Source organism: Anas platyrhynchos, chromosome Z, assembly GCF_047663525.1.
Source record: "Anas platyrhynchos isolate ZD024472 breed Pekin duck chromosome Z, IASCAAS_PekinDuck_T2T, whole genome shotgun sequence".
NCBI lineage: Eukaryota > Metazoa > Chordata > Aves > Anseriformes > Anatidae > Anas > Anas platyrhynchos.
In genome coordinates, this window is record NC_092621.1 from 1827669 (window position 1) to 1852211 (window position 24543).

Here is a 24543-nt window from a genome sequence, read left to right on the forward strand (position 1 = left end):
TTGACACCGATTTTGATGAGGAAGGGGAGTAACACCTGATAGATCTCCGGAGACCAACCTGAGCTAGCAGTTGCTGGCTCTACAGCCAGCTGTTCTTCCATCACTGCTAAATTTTGGGAAGGGGAGGATAACGGTTGAAGAACATCAAAATATTTCACCTCGGGTGGCTCAGCTGCCGTACACCAGGCTCAGTATTTACAAGTAACAAAGGATGGTTCAAGCTCTGATAGTGTTGAGCAAAGCAGATGAAACTAAATTGTAATTTGGGGTTGCAGAAAACAGCCCGATGAGTCCTTCCAGAAAATGAGTTTATTGGCGGAGAGTTTGGGTTTTATTTTTAATTAACTTACATTTTTAGTAGGCTTACACGATCCGTTTTCACGTGAAGCGGTGGTTATTACTAGCAAACGAGGTGGAAGGGGGGATCCGACGGCACCACCTGGCAGACCCAAGGTCCCTGCTCAGCCCCAGGGTGCTCAGCGTGGTGCCCTTTGTGCGAGGGAAAACACCAAAGGCAGCAGCTGTGCCCCTCGCTCGCCCCAAAGGCTGGCACGTGGTGGGACTCGGCCCTAAAGTACCTTCCCAAGGCCTTGTTCTTAGGAAAAAGGGCACTAAGGAGCAGGAGAGCGCTGTGATAAGTTAAAACAGACGTAATATTTTAGGGATGATGGAGTTAATGCCAAATGTTTGGCAGCCAGGCTCTGTTTGAGCACCTTTTCCCCCCAAGAAGTGGCAGCTCCGGGCTGCAGTAGGTTGGGACTAGCTTGCCATATGCTCCCTTTGGCTGTCGTTCAACCCCTTAATCTCTGCAGTGATTAGCAGCAAACAATGAGCCCCGGCGGTGACCCGTTTCATCGTGGTTACTGAATACATTTTGATCCTGCTGACGAGTCAAGCGGGGTCCAAACTTGTACCTCGAGCACAAACCCCGCTAAGCTTGCTGCTTTCGGCCGAGTCTCCGGGCTTTGAGTTGTGGAAAGGGTAGAAAAAAAGACGACAACTGCACGTGGGGCTTGGAGAAACACGACAAATGCTCGTTACACACCCCGAAAGCGTCAGGGGAGAGCAGAACCCTTATAAAACCAATATTAGGGCTGAGGCCTGATGAAGATTTCCAGCATTTTAGGAACCTAAATAAAAGGCAGATCTTCCGAGGTTTCCTCTGCGACACGTTAAATGCCAGCCGGCCTCGACGCCGTGGTGAGGCTGGCTTGGAGCAATTAACCCAGCTCAGCTCTGTAGTTTTACATCCAGGTGGTTAATATTCTCGCCCTATTTTAAGCCCTTTTGACTTTCCTTTCAAGCTGTTCCAAGTGCACTTAGCTCTTTTTGCTGGCGTGCCTGCGCTATCAGCTGCGTGAAGCGCCGTTGAGTTGAAAATAACTTTTAGAACAGGTAGGAAACCCTCTAGCAAAATCCATTTTGCTTTAATCCTCTTATTTCCTTTCCTCGCCAGCATCCCCACCTGTTGTTTCTCCCGTGCTTTGCCAATGAACTGGTGAGATTCGGCTTTGCGAGGGGAGGAAGACTGACTGCTTGTCAGAGGTGTTAAGTTTAACGTGGTTGTTAAGGACTCTATTACCCAAAATAGTCAGAACCACCAGAAAAAAATAATTTCGGGAAGTTCAAGGTGAAAATTTAATGTTTTATTCACCTGACTGCTTCTCTGCAACGTTTCTCACAGCATCCATTTCCAGGAGGAAGACCCCAACACGTTCCTCCCTGGCCTGCTCCGATGCTGTCGCTTTTCGTTTTTTTCGTTAACATTTTTGCAGCAAACTGCAAAAAAAGAGAGAAGCCCCAGCATTAATGAGTACAATTTTATACAAATCCAAGGAGTCAGACACGACTAGAAAAAAAAAGAGGCTGGTTTAGTCAGTCGCCCACCAGCCACCATCCTCGGATTTGTGCCGTGCCTCCGGAGTGAAAGAAGCACAAGAGTCCCTCCTACACACGCCGGCAACCATTATAAATTCCCACCCGTGTAAAGAAAGAGCAGCTCCACTTGTTCATTACCATTACTTCATAAATACCAGAAGTGGCTAAGAGGAAAGGGCTTCATTCCTTGACAGAAGCACGAAGGGAAGACAATTTTTAACGCCTTCAGCACGCTGCTTGCTCTCCGAAGCGCCCCGCCAGTTTTGCTTCCTCCCTTCGTTAACTTCATTTTCCAAAAGTCATTTTACAAATATGTTAATTCACGGCGTTACGGAGCCCGGCAGAAACGCGGGCGGGTCTGGGCACGTTGCATCCACACCGAAATCCCACGGCAAGGAGATAAAGAAACCTGTACTCACGTTAAAAAGGGAAAGAAAACCTCCAAAGGGAAATTAACCTTTGGGAAAAGGGCTGGAAAATAAGACATGAGAAGGAAATTCATTCCCGTTTTTCCTTCTCACAGCAAATAGCCTGGTGGAAGCCAGGTCAGAGCCGGAATTATTTACAAAATCCACGTAACGTGGTTTTACGTGCTGTTTCTCATCGCCGATCCCAGCACGAGCAGCTTCCCCCATCGGCACCGCGATCGCAAGCCTGGGATGCGTCCCTAGCTGTGTGCTTAAAATCACGTTTTTTTTCCTTCCCCCTCGGGCTGTTTTGCTCCTCGACTTCATTAGGGAGCACTTTCAGCCCTCCTCTTATATCGGGGCAGCTCTGGGGTGAGCTATTCACCGGGCAGGGACTTTTCCCCGAGGTTGGCCACCCTCCTGCCCAACAGGGGCACGTGCCCATCCTTCACGATGTCCCCGTGCACGATGCGCTCTGGTTTTCCTACCTATAACCAGCAGCCACGCTGCGTACAATCCTATTAAGGTGGGGGGACTCATTATTGCCACCCCTAATCGGTCACTCTGGGAGTAATTACGGGACGAGGAGCAACGGAAACCTACCTCGCTGGCTCCGTCCGAGATGCCGGGACATGATCTAGAGCTGAAATGGGATGAAAAATGTCCCCAGGTGTTCTGCATCTGGGCTTTGATTCCCGCTGCTATCCCCACAAGCAAGAACCCTTCGGAAGCTGCTTAAGTCGTGCCGATCATCGATTTCGGCCGCGTTTAGCCACGAGGGATGGGATTTAAGCAGTGCTTAAGGATGCTCCAAGTGGGCAGCAGGGCTCCTCTTCCTCGTGTCAAAGGCAGCGATCGTTTGGGGTCTACCTGGGAAGGCTTCGGGAAGCTCAGCTTTTTCTGCCGGTTCACACGCAGCTGGGGGCTTCGCCCTCACCTCCCCATCGTTAGCATCGTGCTGGCTAATTAGGCCAGTGGCTAATTGCCCCGTCCTCACCTGCAGGTCACAGCTAAAGACGCTGCTGTTAACCCAGGACACCTCAGAGGCCGCTCAACTTCAGAGCACTGTCTGGGGAGGCGAGGATCATGAAAAGGAAGAAAAAGCTCAGCTTTCTGAGCAAAACGAACGGGATAGAGGGAAGATGAACATTTTTGGAACAGCTGCACCCCGACGAGGGCATTTTCTGCAAGCAGCCACTGCACAGCTCCGTCAGCTGAAAGCAAAACCCTCCCAAAGCATCTAAGGAAGAGAACGAGGGCCCTGACAACAGCTGGTGGCGGGCACGTTTTGGTGCTTCTCAGCCATTCTTCGCCTCTTTCAAGCCGCGCGGAAATTGCTCCCGCTCCAGAGCCATCGTGTGGGGTGCTGGAGCTGGTGCTCGTGACACAGAAAAAGTATTTAAAATCTAAATTCTGCCTTGAGAAACTCACGGCTCTGCAGGTGAAAACGCTGAGGGAGCTGCTCCCGATGGCAAGAGGGATGCTCAGGGCTGGACGCGCACCGGGGTGGCCCCAAGGGAAGAGCATCCTGCAAGAAGCTCGGTGCCCTCCACCCTACAGCCAAAATGGGGAAAAAAAAGCAGAAAATGGCTGCAGTTGCAATTCAGCCAAGATGCTGAGCTGAGTGCAGCAAGGCAGGCGACCTGCTGGGTTAAAAGCCCATCGCCTCGCAGCCACTTCCCAGGCGTGAAGTGGAGCTGGAGCCCTCACACCAAGGCAGCAGATTGTCCTCACCGCCTCGGCCGGTGCCACCGTGCCCTAAAAGGACAGCAGCGATCCAGAAACCTGCTCCTGCCCAGAGCAGCTTGCTAGAATTAGGCAGATTTTCGGTAGCATATCGGACTGACAGCTCCTACAGGTGGATATCTTCAAGCTGCTTGCAAGCCTGTTTCCCTCTGCAGGCAAAAATAAAAACAATCTGCTCGTATCTCCAAACAGAGACCTTAAATTGCTCTCTGAGTTGTTTTTTATCTTACCTCCATTTCCAGTTAAAAAAAAAAAAACGAAAACAAGTGAGATTTGAAAATTTTTACACAAAATAAATCAAATTTTGTGCCCGGTAATGACTTTTTAGGGGAAAAACCACAGTGTTCCGGACTAAAACTTCCCCCATCTGCAAACGCTCGTGCTCCAAGAAATGAGGAAAACGAAGGAAAAGGGGAAGGGAACCTAAAAGGAAAAATTACGGGCTTTGTTCACCAGCCACCACCCCGCCACGGCGTGTTTCCAGCCCTGCAGACAAAGGGAGATGCCCGTCTGCAGCCAGGGAAGGAGCCCAAAGGCTCTGGGGAGGGCTGCGAAACTCCAGCCCGCGCCAGGGAGGCCTCGGCACAGCTCCCCTAATAACTCCTTCCCCTAAACGACTTTGCAACTCGGCGCTTATCGGCTAAATTAAGCATTAATGAAAAATAGAACAATTTGTTTGCGGATTCTCCAGGTTTTCCAGTAATAAAGATTACTAATGCTTCATTTTGGGGCACTGGTTGGCTAATTCAAACTTCTTTTTTTTTTTTCTCATTACGCAGACAATTCATTTAATTCGAAGAGGCCAGGTTCTTTCTAATTTTATTAGCGTTTGGCCCTTCTCCAGCTCGTCTTAATCAAAACGCTCATTATTTTTTTTATTTTTTTTTTTTTCCCCTGCCTGTTGAAGCTAATCTAGCTATTATATGGCCGCTAAATTGGGAGCAGAAGGGAGAGTTTTGTTGCTACCAACCAGCTGCATCGCCCCGCGCATCCCTGCTGCTCCGCGAGAGTTTGTGCTGAGCAAACCGAGGAGCTTTGCTTCCGAGGGGGGACAGCTGTTGGTGCTTTTCCCTTTTTGAGGAGTTTTTTTTTGCACTTTGATTGCTTTCTAGGCGTTGGTTTGGACGCTGGCAACTCGGCAACCTCGCAGCTGAAACGAAGTCAGGAGTGATGAGGGGAAGGAAAAGTCCTGCAAGGAGAGGAATCGAGGAGCCAAACTTCGCCAGGATACATGGAGAGCAGAAACAAGAGATGATGAATGTTTTGATAAGGGATAGGAACTGAAAAATAAGAGAAGTGATAAATTTATTGTAAGGTCTTGCCAACAAACATCGACAAAATCCCATCGGATTGATGGTGACAAGGCCAGCTCCAACTCAACCGTGGATCAGGTGGGGGGCCCCTTCTGCAGAGCTGGCTCCTGCTTTCATTAATGCCTGCAGTAATTAAATCAGGAGCCTTCTTATTAAAACGCGAATAATAAACCCAGCTACGAGTCTTTTTTTTGCAGAGTGGGGTTTGAAATCGAAACGACTTTGTCGGGTTGCGTTAAGAGGGCTGAAAAAGGAACGGGCTGCAACTCAAAAGGGCGGTGGGAGCACAACACGGGGAGAAAAACGGGGTTGTGATAATGGGATAAGGAATTAGAAACTAGATACCTGCTCTCCAGAAAAGGATCCACGGGATCTGCAGAAAAGGGTCTCCAGAAAAGGGTCTCCAGAAAAGGGCTCCAAGCAGGTCGCCGGCCAACCAGGGGTTGGTTTCCGCTGTTGAGAAATGAGCAAATCACAGCAAAATAGCTTAAATTGGGGCATGCTGATTAAGACAACTGAAAAAGGCAGCAACCAACGGAGATCTAGAAGATGCAACCCATAACCAAAGCAGAGGAGAACCGAGGTAGTTTATTCCAGAAGAGGGAAACCTGCCCAGAAACATCGTAACTCTCGTCCTCTGGGATTCCCTTCTCCACTTACAATTTCTGAAGATTGCTGCTTATCAGGAATCCTCGCAAACAGAGCCAGCCATTAAATGCATTTCAATTTCCTCAGCTCGTGCAAAATCCCCTTCAGCCTGTGCCTACCCCATCCTTAAAAGCCTCCGCCAGCCAGATCCCACGGCCGGGTGAAGCAAATCCCATTTTTATTTAGCAAACCGCCCGATTCTTGCGGCCGCTCTTTAAATATTTAAAAATCCTACAAGGAAAACACTCTTTGAGCGCTCGGTTTGCACTTCTGAGAGGAAAATTAGGTTCGCAGCAGAAAGTAAAAATAAATTGAGAAGGATGTAGCAAACTGAACATGGGTTTTGCAATCAATTTGGTACCTTTAGAGCACTGTTGGTGTGAAGATGAGGTAAATCAGAGTGTGATAGATGTATCCCAGCCTCTTCTTTTGCTTTGGGTTTGGGACTCTTGAAGGAAGCACCCAGGCTGCAGGGAGGGATCCTTGGATGCTCCAGGGATCCTGTAGGATCGAAATCCCCCAGCAGCAGCGTTTTCAGACAAACGGCTTGGGAAAGAGAGGATATAATTAAGAGGAACACCAAGAGCGGTATGGGGAAATAGATCCATTTATTACGTGTAAGTAGAAGGATGAATAACTAACGCCGTAATTACAGAGCAGGAAACAAGTGAGGAGACAGCATTCTGCAAAATAAATAAATAAAATAAAATATCTGAAAGCTTCGCTGGGGCGTAGAAGAAAGGGAAAACACTCGGAGTCCCTACTCCCGTTTTTAAGGGGCTGCCACTGCCCCCCTTTCATTTTTTAAAATAGTTTTCTACCGTTTTTTAAATAGTTTTGTGAAAGTAAATGGATTGCTGGAATAGAGTGAGCCGTGCTTTTCCCCACATCTCTTTAAATCTCACCTCCGTGCCCGTGTTTCTGAGGGATTGGGCATCCCCTGGGTGCTTCCCAGGGCGTCCTACTTCTTCTTCCAGTCTTAACTACATGGAAGTTCCTCGATTCACAGCTTTGCGTGACAGATGCTCTTTCCACAGCCCCTGTGCACAGCCACGGAGGCCTTTGAAGTATCGTTGCCCCCTTGCATCGCTCACGGAAACAGCCAAAATTCCCCATCACCGGGTACAACCCTCAGGGAGGGGATTTGGGGAAGGATTTCTGGCAGACCACTTAACCACTGCACCTTCTTTACAAGAATTTGCCCCAACTCTTGATTATTTTTTTTTTTGGAGGGATGCATTACGAGGCCAACAACCAAAAATTTAGGGAAACGAGAGCCGTGCAAGCTAAAACATTTCTTTTAGCTCACTGCCAGCTCCAAGTGACTCCCTGAAGAATATTTTTTTTTTACAGCACGGCTTAAAACCGCAGGATTCACATTAAAAAGAGCAGCCCAACAGGAGGTTAGGGGGCTGTTCTGTGGCTTGTAGACATGGGAAGCGCTCAAATGTTCTCCGTATGCACCAAAAGCAGCTCCAGCAGCATTTATCTTGCTCTGACGGTGGTGCAAGAAGCAGGAAAATGAACGTGCCACCGTCAGCACGGGATGCAGGCGCGTGGCATCACTGCAAGCAGAAAGGCAGGCAACGTTTTTGGCTTTTTTTGAAAAAAATCAGCCTATTTTGTGCCTCTGCAGCGCAGCTGTTACCAAGGTACCTGAGCTCTGTCCCCTTGCTCTCGCGGTTCCTTGCTCCAGGGCGCAGCATCCAGGCAGGGCTCTGCTTTTGCTGTACTTACAAATCATTATCCGTGCACCTACGGAGAGCTGCTGACGCGCACCTGCTGGCAAGCCTGACCTCGGCGAGATGCTTTCAATTCATTAACGGGCCCAACAGCCAGCCTAATATTTTACAGGGAAAAAAAAAAATAAAAATAAAAATAAATAAAATAATAAAAACAACACAACACATTTCTTTCGACTTATGGCTGTCGAGCTTTCGGCACCTCTGACCCAAGCCACACGCGGGCTGAGTTTGTTTGCTGGCTTATTATGCTCCAACTCCCCCAATTTTTTTGTTCAGGCTCACGTTTTGCCAACATCACCCAAGCGAAGGAGCCGTTTCTGCTCCCAGAAGTTTTGGGGTTTTCTTCCAAGCCCCGCACTTGGCATGCTTATTTATGTAGGGTGCGGATATCCTGAATAAACCACAGCCGGCCCCAAAACCTGCCTGGCCCTGCCCTGCCTTCAGAGGGGCAGCTCCCCTTCGGCTGTATTATGAGCAAGTTTTTCCCACATTAACTAGATAATTTCAGCTCTGCGTGCGTATCTTTGTAACCGGCCAGATAATAACCTTTTGTCGCACTTGGGTAAGATTAGGACTGATTATTAGGCTACCGTTCAAAAATGCTGCATTTTGGGGGGTTCCTTTGTGCCTGGCAGAACATTTGGAGGGCAACTCGTTATTGTAGCTTGAATTCAATGAATGAAAAAGTGATTAAAAGTGATTTTTTTTTCCCCTCTCCTTTTTATTCCCAAAGATTATACCTCTCCCAACCCAACGCAACTCACAGCCAGGGCTAATTCTAATTAACGCTCCCATTAAGGAGGGCAGTCTCCGAGCCCGTGTTTTCCTGGAATCTCTGCAAGCGACAAGAAAACAGCACCACGGTTAAAATGTTCCAGCGAAGAGCACCATAAAATATAATAATAAAATAAATATGAAGCGAAAACAGCAAAAAAAGAGTTTAACTCGACAATTAAACCCGGTGTTTGCTGCTTGTTTCCATTTTCCCTTCCCCACCTCCTCCGCCGGAGCAAACAAATCCTGCGACTGCTGTTAATTAAAGATGTCTTTAACAACAAACGTGCCAAATCAGGCACTTTGCACATAGCGGGGCATGAACTCTATTCTTCGCAGGCAGCAAATTGCGCCACCCAATAAGTAGCATTAAAATGGTAATGCTGGCTAGCCGGGCCCTTAATTGGCTGAATCAGAGAGCCAGGAGCGTGCTTGTGCAATCAAGAGACCCCTGGCTGGCCTAAACGCTGAGTTTGAAACAGATGTCTTCAAAAGAAAAGGGGAGGGAGAAGCCGAGGGAAGGGAGTATGAAAGGGTTTTGCGACTAGGCTAATCTCAGCCTCTGTATGCATAACATGCAGAAAGAAAATCTTCTCCCCCAAAAGCTGCTTTGAAGTCTTTTGACCTGGCCGGCGGATCACAGGTGGCAGCTTCTGCAGGCGCCCTTCTGCTAGGGCAAGCTACGTTCACAGCCAAATCTTTTCAACCTTTTTCTGGCTGTAGAGCTGATAACGCATGTTAAGTTTCGCTGCTCGTATCAAAGAATAATTTTCCCAAATGACTCCCATCAGAAAAACTTCTCCTATCTACACATCAATTTCAGAAGTTAACTGGACCTGGCAATTTAGCTCGTGAGGAGTCTTGTGTTTCTTCCTCACATCCCCAAAATAAAACCTTTTTCTTTTTTTGCCTTCCCAGTGGAAGAAAGCCAGATTGCAGCGTTGGATGTGGGAGATAGGCAGTAGACGGAAAACAAAAAGAGGAGCAGAAACCTTTCGTGGTGAAGAGAAAAACGTTCGCGGAACACCAGCTTCAAGGAAAAAATTGCCAAATCTGATGCTATCCGTGAGTGCTGAGCAAACCATCCACGAGCTCCATGGGTTGGGGAACAACAGCTCCTGTTGGGGATAAAAAAAGCACAGTCATTGGAGTCGTTCAGAGCAAAAAAGCTTCGAGTACAGTACTCGAAAAAAAGCTCTCGAAGACCTAAAGGTGTTACATTAGCACTTCTTAGCCCGATATTGCAGGAATGGTGGAGATTTGGGAGCAGAAGGATGGTCATGGGTTGGTTTTTCTCTTGCTAATTCAGACTGAGCTGCCCACGGAGCTGAAAATCGGCTGGTTCTTGAGTGCAAGCGACCGGGCCTTGATGACATTTATTATGGGAAGGGGACGGGTAGGCTAAGCCATAATTACACGTACGCAGAGCTTTGAAAGGGCCAATTTCAGAGCTCAAAACAATTATAAGCCAAATCAGCGAAGAGAAAGAGGACGTACGGAGTAAGCAGCCTCTATTATCTTATCCATTTATTTCATAAAAACTGGATGCCCGACAAATCAGTTTCTAACAGAAGGGGGAAAACAACACCGTCATGAAACCGAAATAGAGATGCCAGCCTTCCTTAAAGGGAAGGCAACTAAAGCAAGCATTTTTTTTGTTAATTATCATTTAAAAACTCAAGGGGAAGCTAATGGTAATTAATATGTGACAGAATCTCGGAACTGTAGAGCGCAGATAAGGGAAGCGGAAGGACAATAAAAAGAAGTCTGTGATCGATGTAATTGAAACAATCTGGGATGTTATTCTTTTCCAAGACACCACCTACATCTTCCTAGCAAATGAATCCATTTAGTGGATTTATCCGTATTAGGATAGCCCATTACTGAACACGAGTGGTAGAATTGATAATAGAAGGCGGCGGCGGTGTTCAACAAATGCTCGCATCCCGCACCTGGGAACGAGCCAGCAGACATCTGGCTATCAGAGGGTGAAATACGCAGCATCATCACGAGTGTTTTTGGAATGGAGAAACATCAGCTATGAGAGATGGCACCGTATTACCCTAATTTCATCTTTTATTAACGCCCATCAGCAGGAGTTGGGAGAAACTAGGGTTTGTTTTGCGGAGTACCTCGCCAGCAGGTCTGTTTGGAGGTGACGGCAGCCTCCTAAAACGTTTCATTTTGTAGCCTGCGATGGCTGATTAGGCGAGGAGTACAACGTACACACGAAAAAAAATCAGTTTAGGTCAGGTTAAATGGATATTTCCCCAGCCCTCTGCCGAGACGTGGAGATCCGCTGCCTGGTGATGGATACCTTCATTTTGCCCAAAAACGCCCGCATTCATCTCGATACCGGTTCTTGCCTCCCTCAAGGAGAACCAAAATTGGAGAGGGTTTTGAAAGCTCGGAGATGCTTTTCTGCCTTCCTCACCTAGCAGGTGTATTTATGGCGTAATCCAAAGGAATAATTACTCCAAATGGTGGAACATCTCTCCCCGCCATCAGCGTGACTGCGGGGAGCTACGATCGATGCTGAAAAATCTACATCCTGGTATTTATCACGGGACAGCCCATTGAGCACCGAAAAAAAAACACAAAACTGTGTTTCCCACCTTCCTACCTCATTTCCAAGGTGGAGCTGGGTTTGGATTGGAAATCAGGCAGCGTCTTCTCCCAAATAAATGGCTTTTTAGATTATTAAGAGCCAAAGCGCGATACCGGGATCGACTCCAGCCTCTGAGAAACGCAAAGAAAGCTATGAAAGTGTTTACAGTAACAGGGAAACCTTTGGAAATCAGTAATTGCTCTATTTGTTTTTCTGCGTGCGCCCGGCCGATACCAGCCAGGGGAAGCTTAATCACAAGTCGCTCTCTTTATTTGCAAATTATCAGCGCTCCTCAGCGCCGGGGGTTCCTGCAGGAAAGAGGTTTGTCTGCCCCAATTAGAAATCCCCCAAGAACGCTCATTTCCAGACCGGCTGCATCAAATATTAATTACTGGCGTTCGGAGTAAATGAACAGAAGCTCGTAAATTTACAAATTCAATTACCACGAGCCGTCGGATGATTTTTTTTTTCTTTTTATTTTATTTTATTTAATTGCTATGGATTGCCCCTTTCGACACCGTAATGAAATTAATAGAAGATGCTGGGAATCGATAGCTACCGATTCATCGATTCGGAGCGGTGCTTACGAAGACTCTTTAACCTCCCCGAAATCGTTATTTATTATCTTATAAAGCAAGAGGCGAAGAGATGCAGGGCATAGTTGGGAGCGCCTCGAAGGTGCCTGGCTGCTATACCAAGCTCAAGGTGTGGCAGTGTGGGATTTTGCATATAGAGAGAGTAGCTCACCCTTGAAGGTTATTAAGGTGATTATCCTCCTCGTTAATATTTGAGCAAGCTCTTCTCACCGGCGGAGCAAACAGCCATCCTTCATGGGTGATCTGCTTTATTTATTCAACGAGGGATGTTAAAAACACGAAATTTCAGCCCAGATTACCTGGTGGGTGCCTATGGAAAACGTGTGGTGTTTCTGTATTTCAACATTTGCACGTGTGCACAAGACACAAGCCATGCCCACAGACCCGACCATAACCCGCTGATTTTGCCGTTCAGCATCGTGCTGGACCCTGGGGAAGCCTGAGATGGCCACGGCCACCCGTGGCACCATGGGACATACCTCTGAGAGCAGCCACCCCGCAAAATCCAGCTGTGAGCCCAAATTTAGCTTTCGGAGCAGCTGCAGATGTCCCGGAGGGAGATGCGGGCCTTCCAGCAACCCCCATGCTGCAGGGCGAGGTCATCGGATGGATTTGGAGAGCTTGGGAATCAGCTCTTGGGAAACATCATTTCTGGTTTTATTATTACGTAGAGATTCCGGCAAAGTCAAGTTGTCACACGCATCCTGAAGGTTTTTCATAGCCTTATGGCACCGGGTTAGGGATGAAAATGTCCCACAGGTGCGGGGAGGAGCACGGTGCTTCAGGCCAGGTACCCCCCGTGTGGATTTGAGATGGCCACAACAGGTCCTGAGAGCTGAGCCCCTGCTCTCAGAGGTTTTTTGGTCCCCACACTCCCTGTGGGGTCAGATATCTGAGCCACCAGCATCGTGGCACCCTCCTTTTTTGCCTAAATCCTTTTTGGGCAGCATCCCAGTACTTACCCAAAGTGCTTCTCGTTTGCATTCACAAGAGAAACTCGGGAGCCTGCGGAGATCCAGCACGAATGTTACAGTTCTCAGCCCCTCTCTTCCTCCTAACAGCACTGAGGAATCAGTAAATATTTGTACAGCACCTTAAAAATGCAAAAACACCACTTTAATGCTAACTACCATCATACCCAAAGATGAGCGTTGAAGCTGCTACATTATTCCTGAAAATTGGTCTTTTTTTTTTTCCTATTTCAGATGTTAAAAACGCTTGTTCCTTCAGCAATTTAAAGCATTTTTTTTAAACGTTTGTATCATAATGGAGTGCTTGCCTATTTTTTGATCTTGATCTCCTTCTTCATCTCAGCTGGCTTTATTACAGCACAACAGAGTGAGAGAGAATTGCAATACAAAGTAATTCACCAAAAAAAAAAAATATGATTATACCACCAACGAGAAAGCACGCGCTGCCTTCACCCCCTAGGCAAAATTTCTACACGCTCAGAGGGACAGAAGAGTTAAATTTAAGACGCATGACCTGACCTTGAAGCTAACATCTCTTGCCCAGAATACTTTAAAAGGGGAGGTTTATCCATCCTCGCGAGCGTTTACAAGTCTAGTTCATGGCACTGGGCATGAGCCTCTAAAAATAGCATTATGACATCCACCACAAGGTGAACACGAGTCTAAAATGGTTCTTGTTCAAAGCAGATCATGATCAGTTTAGGGCCTTATCCTATAAAAACACTCGGGTTAAGCCTGAAAGTAAAGCCAAAAATTTAACTAAAGTTTTCTAAAAAGTCTCTAAAGCTTTGAGAAATTGGATCTGACAACGGGGGGCTGGTGTGTGGTCACGAATGCCAAACCTTGCCTCGTTGACCCAAAAATGTGCCAGAGGAGGGAGGAGCAGCTGGGACCGTCGGGGTGATGGAGCCAGGAGGGCGAAGCAGCTGCGGCAGGGACAGCAGGAAAGCAGGGGCTGGCGTGGCCAAATCCAAGAAGCTTTCAGCTAAGGAGAAAGCACAGAAACAAAGCATCTGGGCTGGGGCATCCCAAAAAATGGTCTCGTTGCACGACGCTGGGGCACCACACGTCCCACCTCCTTGCTCACCTCACCTCTGTCACCACTCCGAAGACCCATATTCTAAAACGAATCTTATTTGGGTTATTTTCTCCTTTTTTTCTTGACTATCATGAAGCAATCTGGCTACACGCCGAGTTTTCCGAGTGACGGAAGGATTTACAAATCTATTTAAGGATTACATATATATATTTATACACACACACACATTATACATGGGGAAAAAAAAACCTTATGCAGCACCATACAGTCTGCTCTGAAGAAAAAATTAACTCCAACCCAACCAGGCCTGATCCAACACCATATATACAGGCACATTATATACATATAGTGCTATAATTTAGATATTTTAGATATTTTAGAGCAGATGTAAGAAGGAGCAGCATCTGGCACCGAGCGGCGCGAGATGATTTCGACAGGCAGCGCGGGTAAATAAGGGCCCAAACCCTTCAAAATGATACCAAAATAGCTTTTAATTGGAAAAATAAAAAGCTCAGCATGCGGAAATTCAAGGAGAGGAGAGCAGAGTGCTCCTTAGGCAGGGGTAGCAAGGAGAAGGTGAGATCCAGCTTCGTATCCACTGCCTGCTGAGGGGAGGACAGCACCCACCCAGTCAGGAGCGCTCTCCATCAGAGCTGCCACGGCTCAGCGCCACTTCCAGAGCCTCGGAGAGCTCACCAGCTTGGCGACCAGCACCCTTTTCCGCAAGCCAAGTGCTCAATTAGTAGCTATAGATTTCCAATGAATTTTCCTGAGCCTCCAGGAGTGACTGAAAGCCACCTCTTGCGCGCTAGCCGCATTGCGGAGCTTCTCGGAGAGGCCAAGCCCCCTCCAGATAACAAAGGAGCCGGCGTGGAAGGTTAAATGACTGATTCCCCTCCTGGTAAAACACGTTTGTGGGTGAGATGTGCTTCCCCAGGGGCACTAACACCACCTGAGACAGCCATCCCCCAAAAAAACATCCATTCTGTTCCCTTTTCACAGCCCCACGCTGCTCATGGCCGTCCCCAGCAGATCTTCGCCCCAAAATCCACCTTCTGCTGCCCTCCAGCACCTCCCCAAACCCCAAAACCACACCAGCAGAGCCCCAGCAACACCTTATCGCCGACCTTTTTCACTCTACATCCTCAAAGCTGCTCGAGGTTAAAAACAAGGGACGCTTAACGCTGATGGATGCACGTGTGCGGTTGGGGTTGGGCTCGCTCCCCCTAAAAAATAAAAAATAAAATAATAAAGACAGACAGTAAAATATGTAGTGATAAGCACAAGTTTGTCCACGTCTCCCACAGTTATTAAGGGATATAAAAAGAGAGAGATGTTTCCAGGCTGAAGCACGGTTTATCGCTGTCTGTTACGTGGCGGACTTGCAGTGCTCCCATTTATGGCGTTTTCTCCCTTTTTATTAAATACCCCGAAGACAGGATTATTAGTTTCCTCACAGCTTTTATGCCGTGCTCGTGGCTACACTACCCGAGTTCTTCACGGATATTATTTGGTTTTACAGCGGCCAAGGAGGCTGGAGGCTGTTAAGGGCTCAGCTTCACCCAGGAGGGAGATGAAGCTGAAAGAAATCCCCGTTATTTCGGGGTGTAGCCCGAGCTGGGAGATGATTTTTTGAAATATCCCAAGGTGGCCCCGCAGAGCCGGGGATTTCACCCCGCTGCATGCTGCGGAGACACCCAGGCAGCTGGGGAGCAGCTTTCTGCTCCTGACATCCCCACGTTTATTTCTCAGCCAGCGGAGAGAAGCAGGCACTCGTAGGGAGTGATTCATTTGACCCTTTCGAGATGGTCTGCTATTATATTAACAAGCTCTCCGCCGGCTCTGAAGGGGCCCTGGGGAACCCTATAGATTTCTGCCGCTGGTGCCATGATCTACACCAGGGGTAGGCAGCCTAACTAGCAGCCTGGACGATTTATAAGCCGCCAAAAAGCGACGGATCACGGTCTACGGATGCCTGCTTCGCTCTGTTTCAGAGGGAGACCGCACAGCAAAATTTTAGGGGGCTAGGAGGAGCGGAGGAGACGAGCCAAAAGCTTTCATCCCGTTGTTTTCGAGCAAGAAGCCACCTTCGTCCTCTGGAAAACACCAGCTCCTGGGTGAGACCGCAGCAGAATCAGGCTCCTGGCTCTCAATGAAACCTTCAGAGGCTCCAGCTGCCGAATCCTCCTGCGTTAGCACGTCAGATCTCCGGGGAAAGCTCTGTACCTACACCCAAAAGACAAGCAACAAAGCGTATTTGCTCTAAGGCGCACAGAAACAAAACCCTAATAATAATCTGCAGCTGGTCAGCATACGGACTGGTTATTTTTTCCCCCCCAAAAAAGGACGATTCTCCAAAGCCTAAGTCACTCCTGCTTAAATAGTCATTAAACTCCAGTCTGCAGCACATTAGGCTGAAGAGTTCTGGCAATCAGCTGAAGATTGATGAAATTACATGCAATTACAATACGATTTTTGTAGAACGAACCAGTGAGTTCATCTCATGAGTAATCTCAACCGTACGCCGCTCAAGTCATTCTTTCCTCCTGAACTCGCTGCCCTCGCATTAAAAAGAAGACAAAACAGTAAAACTTTGATATATCGATGACAGCCAAACATTTTGCCTTTTAGCTCCTGCAGGCAGGAGGAAATCTTGCCTTTGGTTCATTCCTGCTTGCTCCAAGCTTCCCCCTACCACGATGCAAACCCGCGCTGGCCAGGACCTTCTGCCGACTGCACACTTGAGTTGGACTAAAAATAAGAGAGATCGTTAAAAAAAGGAGGCTTTGCCTAACGTTTGCCCTCATTAAGACAACCCGAGGACTGAAAACTGTCACATATTCATTCCCTGTCCTTTGTTTGGGAAGGAATTTCACAGATGGGCTCAGGCGCGCTCGCAAAACGTGGGAGGTAACAGGGTGACTCGGTGGCACAAGAAAGTAGAAAACCCTAAATCATTTCTGCGCCTCGCAATGTATAAAACGCACCTCCCGGCACGGGGAAGTGCTCAGAGCAAAGCCACAAAATGATTCATCGTTCGCTACGGGGAGCTCAGCACTAGATAAACATGTTTTGACTGCGGGATGACTGCGGTGAACCCGCAGGTCAGCCCCAACTAGAGCTGGGGAAACCCCGCAATGAAATTCCACGAGTGCTCGCTCGGGTTTGTAAACAAAGACCTCTTTGGCTCTTCTCTGTGAATTTTCTTACCGAGTTTTCTTTTTTTAAACCCTCAGAGGAAGTCATTTCCCTTTTTTCCTTCCCCCTAGGAGGCTGTCCTTCTGTTCCCAAATGTTCAGGGTTGTCCCAAATGTTCCAGGTTGATACTCACCCCACAGGAAAATCCTTTCCATCACTGAAGCCCAGAAGCAAGCTCCAACACTGCTGTCCGATGCTCAGCCCCTTGCCAGCCCCAGAACGATTCCCTACGAGGTCTCCATCCCACAAATCACATCTACAGGGCTTTGAACTCTGAAAAATAATCAAGACTCGATATCGGGAATGAACATTGTTGTTTTTTTTTTTGGATGCTCCTATTTCCTAGCATTCAAACGTCATCGTCCCCTCACAAATTACAAAGGAGGTGCCCTGTGGCGAGCATCCCACTTCCTACAATTATTCGAGGCCAGCTGAGAGCTTATTTCAAACCATTTCGCCACTCAGGTTGGCGCCACCTCATTTATCACGAGGGCCCTTCATTTTTAATGGGGGCCACAACTTCATCCTGAGCCCTCGTCAACGAGGCTGCAGGTGAAAGCCAACTGGGGACAAATTAGGGATGGTGTTATTCCAAAATGCACACGCACGGACACAGCGGCAGCAGCTGCTCGGGGGGTGGATGTTTGCTCACGATGAATTACAGAAAGTGGCTGTCGTCAACCTGTGAATTTGGAAGAAAAAAGAAAAAGAAATCAACCTCGTGTCAGCCAGAAACACGTGCTGCGGGGTCAATCAATGGCACACGCTTCCTCCACGTTAAAACCAATCCCAGAGAGGCTCGGCCTTTGGGAAAGGAGGAAATCCTTACCCATTAGAGCAAAGCAGGGACTGGGATGTAGCATCCACGGCCAACGAGGCTGCTCTGCGTTTCCTCACAACCTCAGCACGGATTTTTCAAAGCCCTTCTCCCAGGAGGCTGCGGATCAGATGTGACATCCGACTTTCCGCGAGGTTTCTGCTTTCCTTCCCCCATTTTCCAGCTGGGTTAACTAGGCAGGAGGAGGTCAAGCACTTTACAGAAATTCATACAAAAAAGTGTCAGCGCCACAATCAAAAGCCAGGAGCCTCCAAGCACCTGCTCTTTTGCTGTCACCATCCCCGGTGTTTCCTTAGTTTTAGGTTTATTTGCCTTCTGTTATCACCATACTTCTGTTTCTTAGTGCTCAGCAACTGTTTCCTCACTTCTTCCTGAGGCCCAAAATGGCATTTAGCACACAAGTCTCCTGATCCTTACTGGTTCCGCATTGCCTTTACCTAACGGAGAGAAATAAATGAAAAATAAATGAGAAGTTTTCCTTGCAGAGGTGCGAGTGCCATCGTACAGGGTTTCTCCTTTCAGATCGGGATGAAACACCAAAAAAAACAGAAAGCAGTGCCTTTCAGATACGCCCTCAGAGGGACGAAAATGATAAAAAAAAAAAATAAATAGCCACCAGCAACTCTACTTAATTCTTTAAACGGTAACAGAACTGTGCTGGGCCCAGGGAAGTAATGAACTGAAAGTGTGTCTAGACACAGAATGCTCCCCCGATTAGTATTAACTATTCACATTTAAGTAAAGACAAATAAAATGCTAAGCGCTGCCCCTCTACTGCGGCTTTGCCATCTACCTGCAAACGCTGTTCATCACTCACATGCTGTCTCACGGCTCATTTTAACAATAATTGCTTATCAGGCCGAAAGCAATCAGCAGAAGGCCCGATAATAGGGAGCACCGACAATAAGAGCACAATGAATTGGGTTTAAATAAGGCCTTTCCTTTCAAAGGAAACCCCTCATTTCTCCCCAGGCACTTCAGCGCCAGGCCCGCAGCTCGCAGCACGCTATTTTATGAGCTCGTAAAATAGTTCCCCTTGCTGGCTTTGCACTTTGCAAAGAAATTTGTCATCGGGACCTTTCTGGTCCACGGGGGCTGCAGCTGAAGGCCAGCTGGGCGCAGAGCAAGAATTGGGAGGCAGGACCTAGCACAGATGAGGCAGCTTGGCCTGGGGCCGGCGGGGATGAGGCCCTGGGGATGCACCAGCCCCAAGCACAGCTTCTCATTCACACAAAGCTGTTATTTATTTATTTTTAACCCTCTCCTCTTGTGCTGATCCACAAGCGGTGACTTCAGCTGCTGGCTGGCACCCAGGGAGCAGCCAGCCCTGGATATGGGCTCCCTGCCGCTCCTTCTGCTTTGCTTGCATGCTCACAGCAGCACCGTGGTGAAGGTCTCGGCTTCAAACCTCAGCCACCGTCCTGATGAACTCCACGAGAAGACACGAGGTAGATTTTCAGAGGCTTCCCTCTGCTCACGTCACACCGCTTTCCTGCTGAAGTGTTTCAAATGGGTCTGTTTTAATAAAACACAGAGCCAATAATACACAGAGCAAAAATAAAAGACAGGGAGAAAAAGTAGAGGCTAAAATTTCTCTCAACAGGTCTCCAAATCATGGCATACACAAATACCAAGTTTCTTCTGCTTGTGATCCCTGATGCTCAGGGCACACCTGCCCATCAGTGACCCAGAAATGTCATCTTTTCTCCATCACAGCCTTCCCAAAAATCCAACCCAGGAGTATTTGCACACGCTTGGCCCATCTAGGCTTATCTGGAGGCTGCGGGGGAATTTCCATGTTATTTACAGTGCTAAGCATCAGGGAAATCCCAGTTACAACCGGGAGCTGGCAGAAACCCACACTTACAACTACGTTCAGTGCTGCACAGGCACTGAATGCTGTTCAGAGACCAAGTTATCTCCTCGCTTCATAAATAGGAGCCACCCTCTCCACCACTAGCAATGGTGCTAAACTGGGAAGTTACAAAACAGACTGCTGGAAATGCCAAAAAGCTACTCGCTAAATGCTAGAGGCACACGAGTGGATAGTAAATGCTTACAGTTACCAGTAATAATCTCAGTACATCATGAATATATTTGTTACACCGTGCATAAAAAAAAAAGAAAACAGTTCTTACTTCTTCATTATATCCCAGCAGCAAGGTAATGAATCCATTAGGGTATTATTATTTGGAAGACAAGTAATTGGCCACGTAAGCCTGCCCTCTGCTATTCAAAACTATTGAGGGTGAACTTTTTCATAGTCCTTTGACATTTGTTTTTTTAAAGGGCCATAGAAATCCAAAACGCACAAAAATTGTGGTCTCAACCGATGATTTGAATAAACTATCATCAAATCGATATTGAATTCATCCCTCCGAAGATGCATTAGAGAAGATCATAGGTTGTGCTAGTAAATTCAGCTTTTAACCTTGGGGAGAGGCACACGACCTCACATCAATTCTGCAGTGTTATTCTCAGAGACAGTAACAAGATGAAACAAAATACCCTGTGGATTTAACTTACAATACAAACCCAATGTACCTTCGCGTGATCATATAGTGTTCCTCCCAAAAGAAAAAAATTCAATATTCTGATAAAGTTATCTCATAAAAAAAAGATGTATCACAGCCCAAAACTTTTTTTAGGCTTTAAAGCACGTACCAGGGAGTGGTTAGCCATTTTTTTCTATGCTCCTGAAAGCTGCAACCAAAAGAGAAGGTACATTTACCCGACGTGCTACAAGACAGAGCAGATTGTCCATGCTGTGCTCTCCAGTAGATGTTCTTCTGTTTATGCCAACCAGAATTGGTGTTTATTCCCGATGCACACCCCACGTAGCACAGGTGCCCTGGAACAACACCTGAAAAAAAAAAAAAAGAAAAAAAAAAAGGATCCTCTGGTAACAAAGGCTTCAACCACCAGGTTTAGGGACTTCAGATTCCAAAATACAGATTCCAACTCCCGTGCCACCAGGGATTTGTGGCCAGGCATTGAGGAAGGTGCAGATTTTATCCACCAAGATGACCCAAGGGACAACAGATTTCTCTCGAAGCATCTTTAGATGGCTGTATTTTTTCGGGAAGCGCTCATTAGAGCCATAATAAGCAGAAAGCTCATCTGGCTATTAACCAAAAATAATTTAGCTCTGACTTGCTAAAATGTTTTTAAAAATTAACATAGGTTATTTATCTCAGAGATTTCTTTTTGAAGGCAAAGGAAAGTTCAAAACGCTTTTGTGGTTATTTAAGTGTTAAGTAACATGCTCAGTTTGGACACAATTAACATTCACTTCTTTAACAAAATAAACCCAAGCTTACAAAATTTTGATTTAGTGGGATTCCAGACACATATTTCAACATCACAAATATTCAAAGGGAGCTTTACAAAACCCCAAAAATTGTTATTTTAAATCCACTTCCAGGCTTCAGAAGCAGCCTTTAAAACCCAAAGCACGGAACCACTGAGCCCAGACAACGAGCATAACCACCATACTGCAGCAAACCCCCAAAGCACCCTTTTCTAACACCATTTTTGTGGAAAACACCGGGAAAGGAGACCACGACGAGGGGCGAGCGCCGCCTGTGAGGCGCGGTTACCTGGGGCGAAGGCCCCGCACACAGCATGGCGGCGGCGTGCCCATGGCCGCCCTTTGTGATTGAAATGAGAGCCAGGGCCTCCCGCCGGGCCTCCCCCTCCCCAGCCGGCCTTGATGAGGAGCACACGGCCCCGCTTTTATGAACACCTGTGTCTAAAGCCCACAAATAATTAGCTTAGCCTCCCTATTTCCCTCCAATAATGGTGTAATTTGCCATGCCTTTCAGCCCCGGGACAGCTGGTGCTATTGAAAAATCACCTCAGGATTAGGCCGTAACTCCCCGGCCTCCCTCTTTGGGGGCTTCTCACATCTCCATGGCAACACACTTAGGCTGCAAATTATCACCTCTAATGATAACTAGGAAAGTCTATCTTATTTTATTCCGTCATCATAAACTATAACGGGTGACAACTACCAAGTAGCTGGGACGTATCCTCACCTTGCCCAGGAGCTTGGTTTTTGGTGGTATTTCGCCAGTCCCTGTGTTTAAGGCTGGAAAGCAGCCGTGTGGCTTTTGGGGGGCAGTCACCCCCAGTGGCACAGGGACAAGGGACAGTCACGGGGCTCCCTGAGCCATGTAATCCCTGCACAAAGCCCTCCAACAGGGTCCTGGGTGTCATTTGGTGCCATGCTGATGAAGGGTGCTGCATGGCAAAGCCTCAGCTGCAACACATCGCAAGCATCCTCCTTAAAGAAAAGAAGCTCCTGTCCCTCTGTGCCTCCTGTCGAACAGAATTAGAGAAGAGGGAGGTGGCCCAAATCTCACCATGGTGTGGGGAAAGGTTCAGATTTACGTGAAAATGCGATTTTTCACCCCTTGGTTTGATGCTATAAGCAGGAAAGGTGAGAACCAGAGAGGCTGCTGAGTAAACCAACACAGCTCAGCCACAACACTGAGCATCTCTCTACACCTTGGTGAGGGTTTATGTGTATGTTTGACCATGCTGTTCTCCCCCCCATGTTCACAGCCGCTGCCCAGGGTTTGGCCTGTGCAGCCACATCATCTGCACACCCAAAAAAAAAGCACAACAGGGCACGGAGCAGATCTGAGCAGTGACGGGGACGTGGAGGGGAGGCAGTGCAAAAGGGCAAGACATGCTTAGGCACGAAGGAGAAATAGAGAGATTATCAGGGAAGTCAGGTGCTTAAATTCACGTCACCCCCCTGACTGGAGCTGACATGACAGTCGGTTCATGCAAGCCGGTGACCTTGGCCGCACTACAAGGGTGGTGTTTTCTCAGGGATGAAATGTCCCCGCATAATTCCCGTAGTGCATTGGGGGGAAATTGGTGAACAGACGGAGCTTCTCGTTTGTTTTCTTCCTTGTGTTTACATTGCTCATGCTCCCAGTGAGAACTGTTTTCAGTCAAAGGCTTTAGGGCCTGTCTCACCTCAGGAAAAAGCGGCTCTTTAGGAAAGCTGTCCTCGTGCCAGCATGGGGAGGATTCCCTCGGAGAGCTGCCCACGTGCAGCCAGGCAGCAGCACCACGATGGGGAGGCATTTATGGCCCCCCCAGCACCCTTTGGACTCCCAGAGCCAATATGTAGGGTGCTCTAAGTCACTCTTCGGAGCAAGACCACTGGTGTATCTCCTCAGCCTGGCATCCTACAGACACTGACCTTCCTCCTCCTCACTGGGCTTGGCTGGATCAAGTATCCTCCCACACTGCAGTTGCAGTCTGGCCCTACTCCCTTCGGGTTATTATTAAGCCTGCCCACATCCCATAAAGACCACAGGAGTCATCCTCGTGAAGAGCTAAAAGAAACTCTCCACCGACTGTTGGCAAGCCAACACCTAGGATACACAGCTAAGCAGCTCTAGGTCTATTCACTAGACCGCAAACTATGAACTGACTGGCTTAAAGAGGGGTTTTGAAGAGGATTTTCTTCTCTCCCACTGCAAGACACGTAACAATCAATATTTGAAGAAATATGTTCCAAACACAAAATGTTTGAAAGCAGAGTTATAGAAAACACCTTAAAGCCAGCTCCAATCCGGAGCTCCAGGCCTGTTACTCATCCCCATTTCTTGGTGCTAGGAGGGTGAATCACAGGCAGCACTTGGCACTTCCCTTCAGAATTTGATAGATTTTATCTGCTTTTACAAAACTTGATAAGACCATTTAATTTGTTTTTCCTTCTTATCTGATGGGCTCAGGAGGGCGTGAGCTTTCTCCTTGGGGGAGCTAAACGACCTCTTAGCAGGGCATCCTACAGCGTATTCCTGTGCCTCTTCCTCCACCTCAGCTCTTTGGGGCAGATTTGGTCTTTGGAGAAACCAAAGGAGGAGGGAGGAAGGTTAGAGGGAAAGCATCAGTCCAGATATGGCTGAGATAAAAAAGGAGGAGATGATGGATAGGAGAAGGACTTGGAGAAGAACCACTCAGCCTCGGTGAAGTCTGGGGCTTTGCTAGTGGTTTTAAGTGACCCTCAGCTACAAGAAAATGTGAAAAGCCATTTCTGTAAAAGCCAGAGTCCAATTCTAGATGAGCTTTTAGCTTAAAAAAGCTAAACCAGAAACACGCACGTACTCTTGCAGGCTGCCGGGAAAATATGCTTCAGAGAAATTGTGCCATGCCCAAACTCCATTTAGCTGTTAGCAGATATATCTAAAATACATACAATTAACAGGCTTGAGCATCTGGGAAGACCAAATGGCTTTAAAATATACTATATTGTTGCGACACTCATATCAAAAGCACTCTAAAATAAAATAGACCCTCCACAAGTCAACCTTTGAGCCAAAGCAGCGTCCCTAGTCTGGGAATCATAATGCCAACGCCGTGCTGCAACCCGGGAGGGAAAGACAGTGCCGTAAAGACATTTTGCAACTTTGAATATAAAATGCATATAGACAATACTATAAAATAGTATTCTTATAAATAAATACTTCAAAGAGTGAATTTCTGTAGATCCTGTTTCATTTTATAGTCACGCACTGCTTTAATCTGAAAATGAAATCTGAAAGTGAATCCTTTCCCTTAGGATGAATCTTAGGATGAATCTTCCCCTCTTCAGGTTTGAAACCCAAGGATATCTGTGTCCCAGGAAAGGCGGAGAAGAAGGATGTGGAGCTAAAGCCCCGGCGCTGACTTTCCTCAAGGCTTGCCTCCAGACCTAACAAACAAAAATGAACAAAAATTTACACGTGTCAAGAAAGGTGGAGGAGGCGATGAGCCGAGTT

The 24543-nt window shown here is 47.5% G+C and overlaps 2 long non-coding RNA genes across 3 annotated transcripts; both read right to left on the reverse strand.

Moving 5' to 3' along the window:
- Window positions 1-11764: 11764 nt before the first annotated feature.
- LOC113840275 (uncharacterized) lies at window positions 11765-15963 on the reverse strand. Its single transcript, XR_011805954.1, has 3 exons — window positions 15813-15963; window positions 14853-14951; window positions 11765-13671 (listed from the first exon to the last, which is right to left on the reverse strand). It is a non-coding gene; the product is annotated as an uncharacterized lncRNA (long non-coding RNA).
- A 261-nt stretch (window positions 15964-16224) lies between these two features.
- On the reverse strand, window positions 16225-21496 carry LOC106017675 (uncharacterized). Of its 2 annotated transcripts, XR_011805877.1 has the most exons (8): window positions 21361-21496; window positions 20493-20624; window positions 19137-19256; window positions 18020-18198; window positions 17753-17933; window positions 17532-17605; window positions 17057-17196; window positions 16227-16476 (listed from the first exon to the last, which is right to left on the reverse strand). It is a non-coding gene; the product is annotated as an uncharacterized lncRNA (long non-coding RNA). The 2 variants fall into 2 exon arrangements; XR_005261794.2 differs by having other exon boundaries at window positions 16225-16476; window positions 17057-17605.
- Window positions 21497-24543: the final 3047 nt, after the last annotated feature.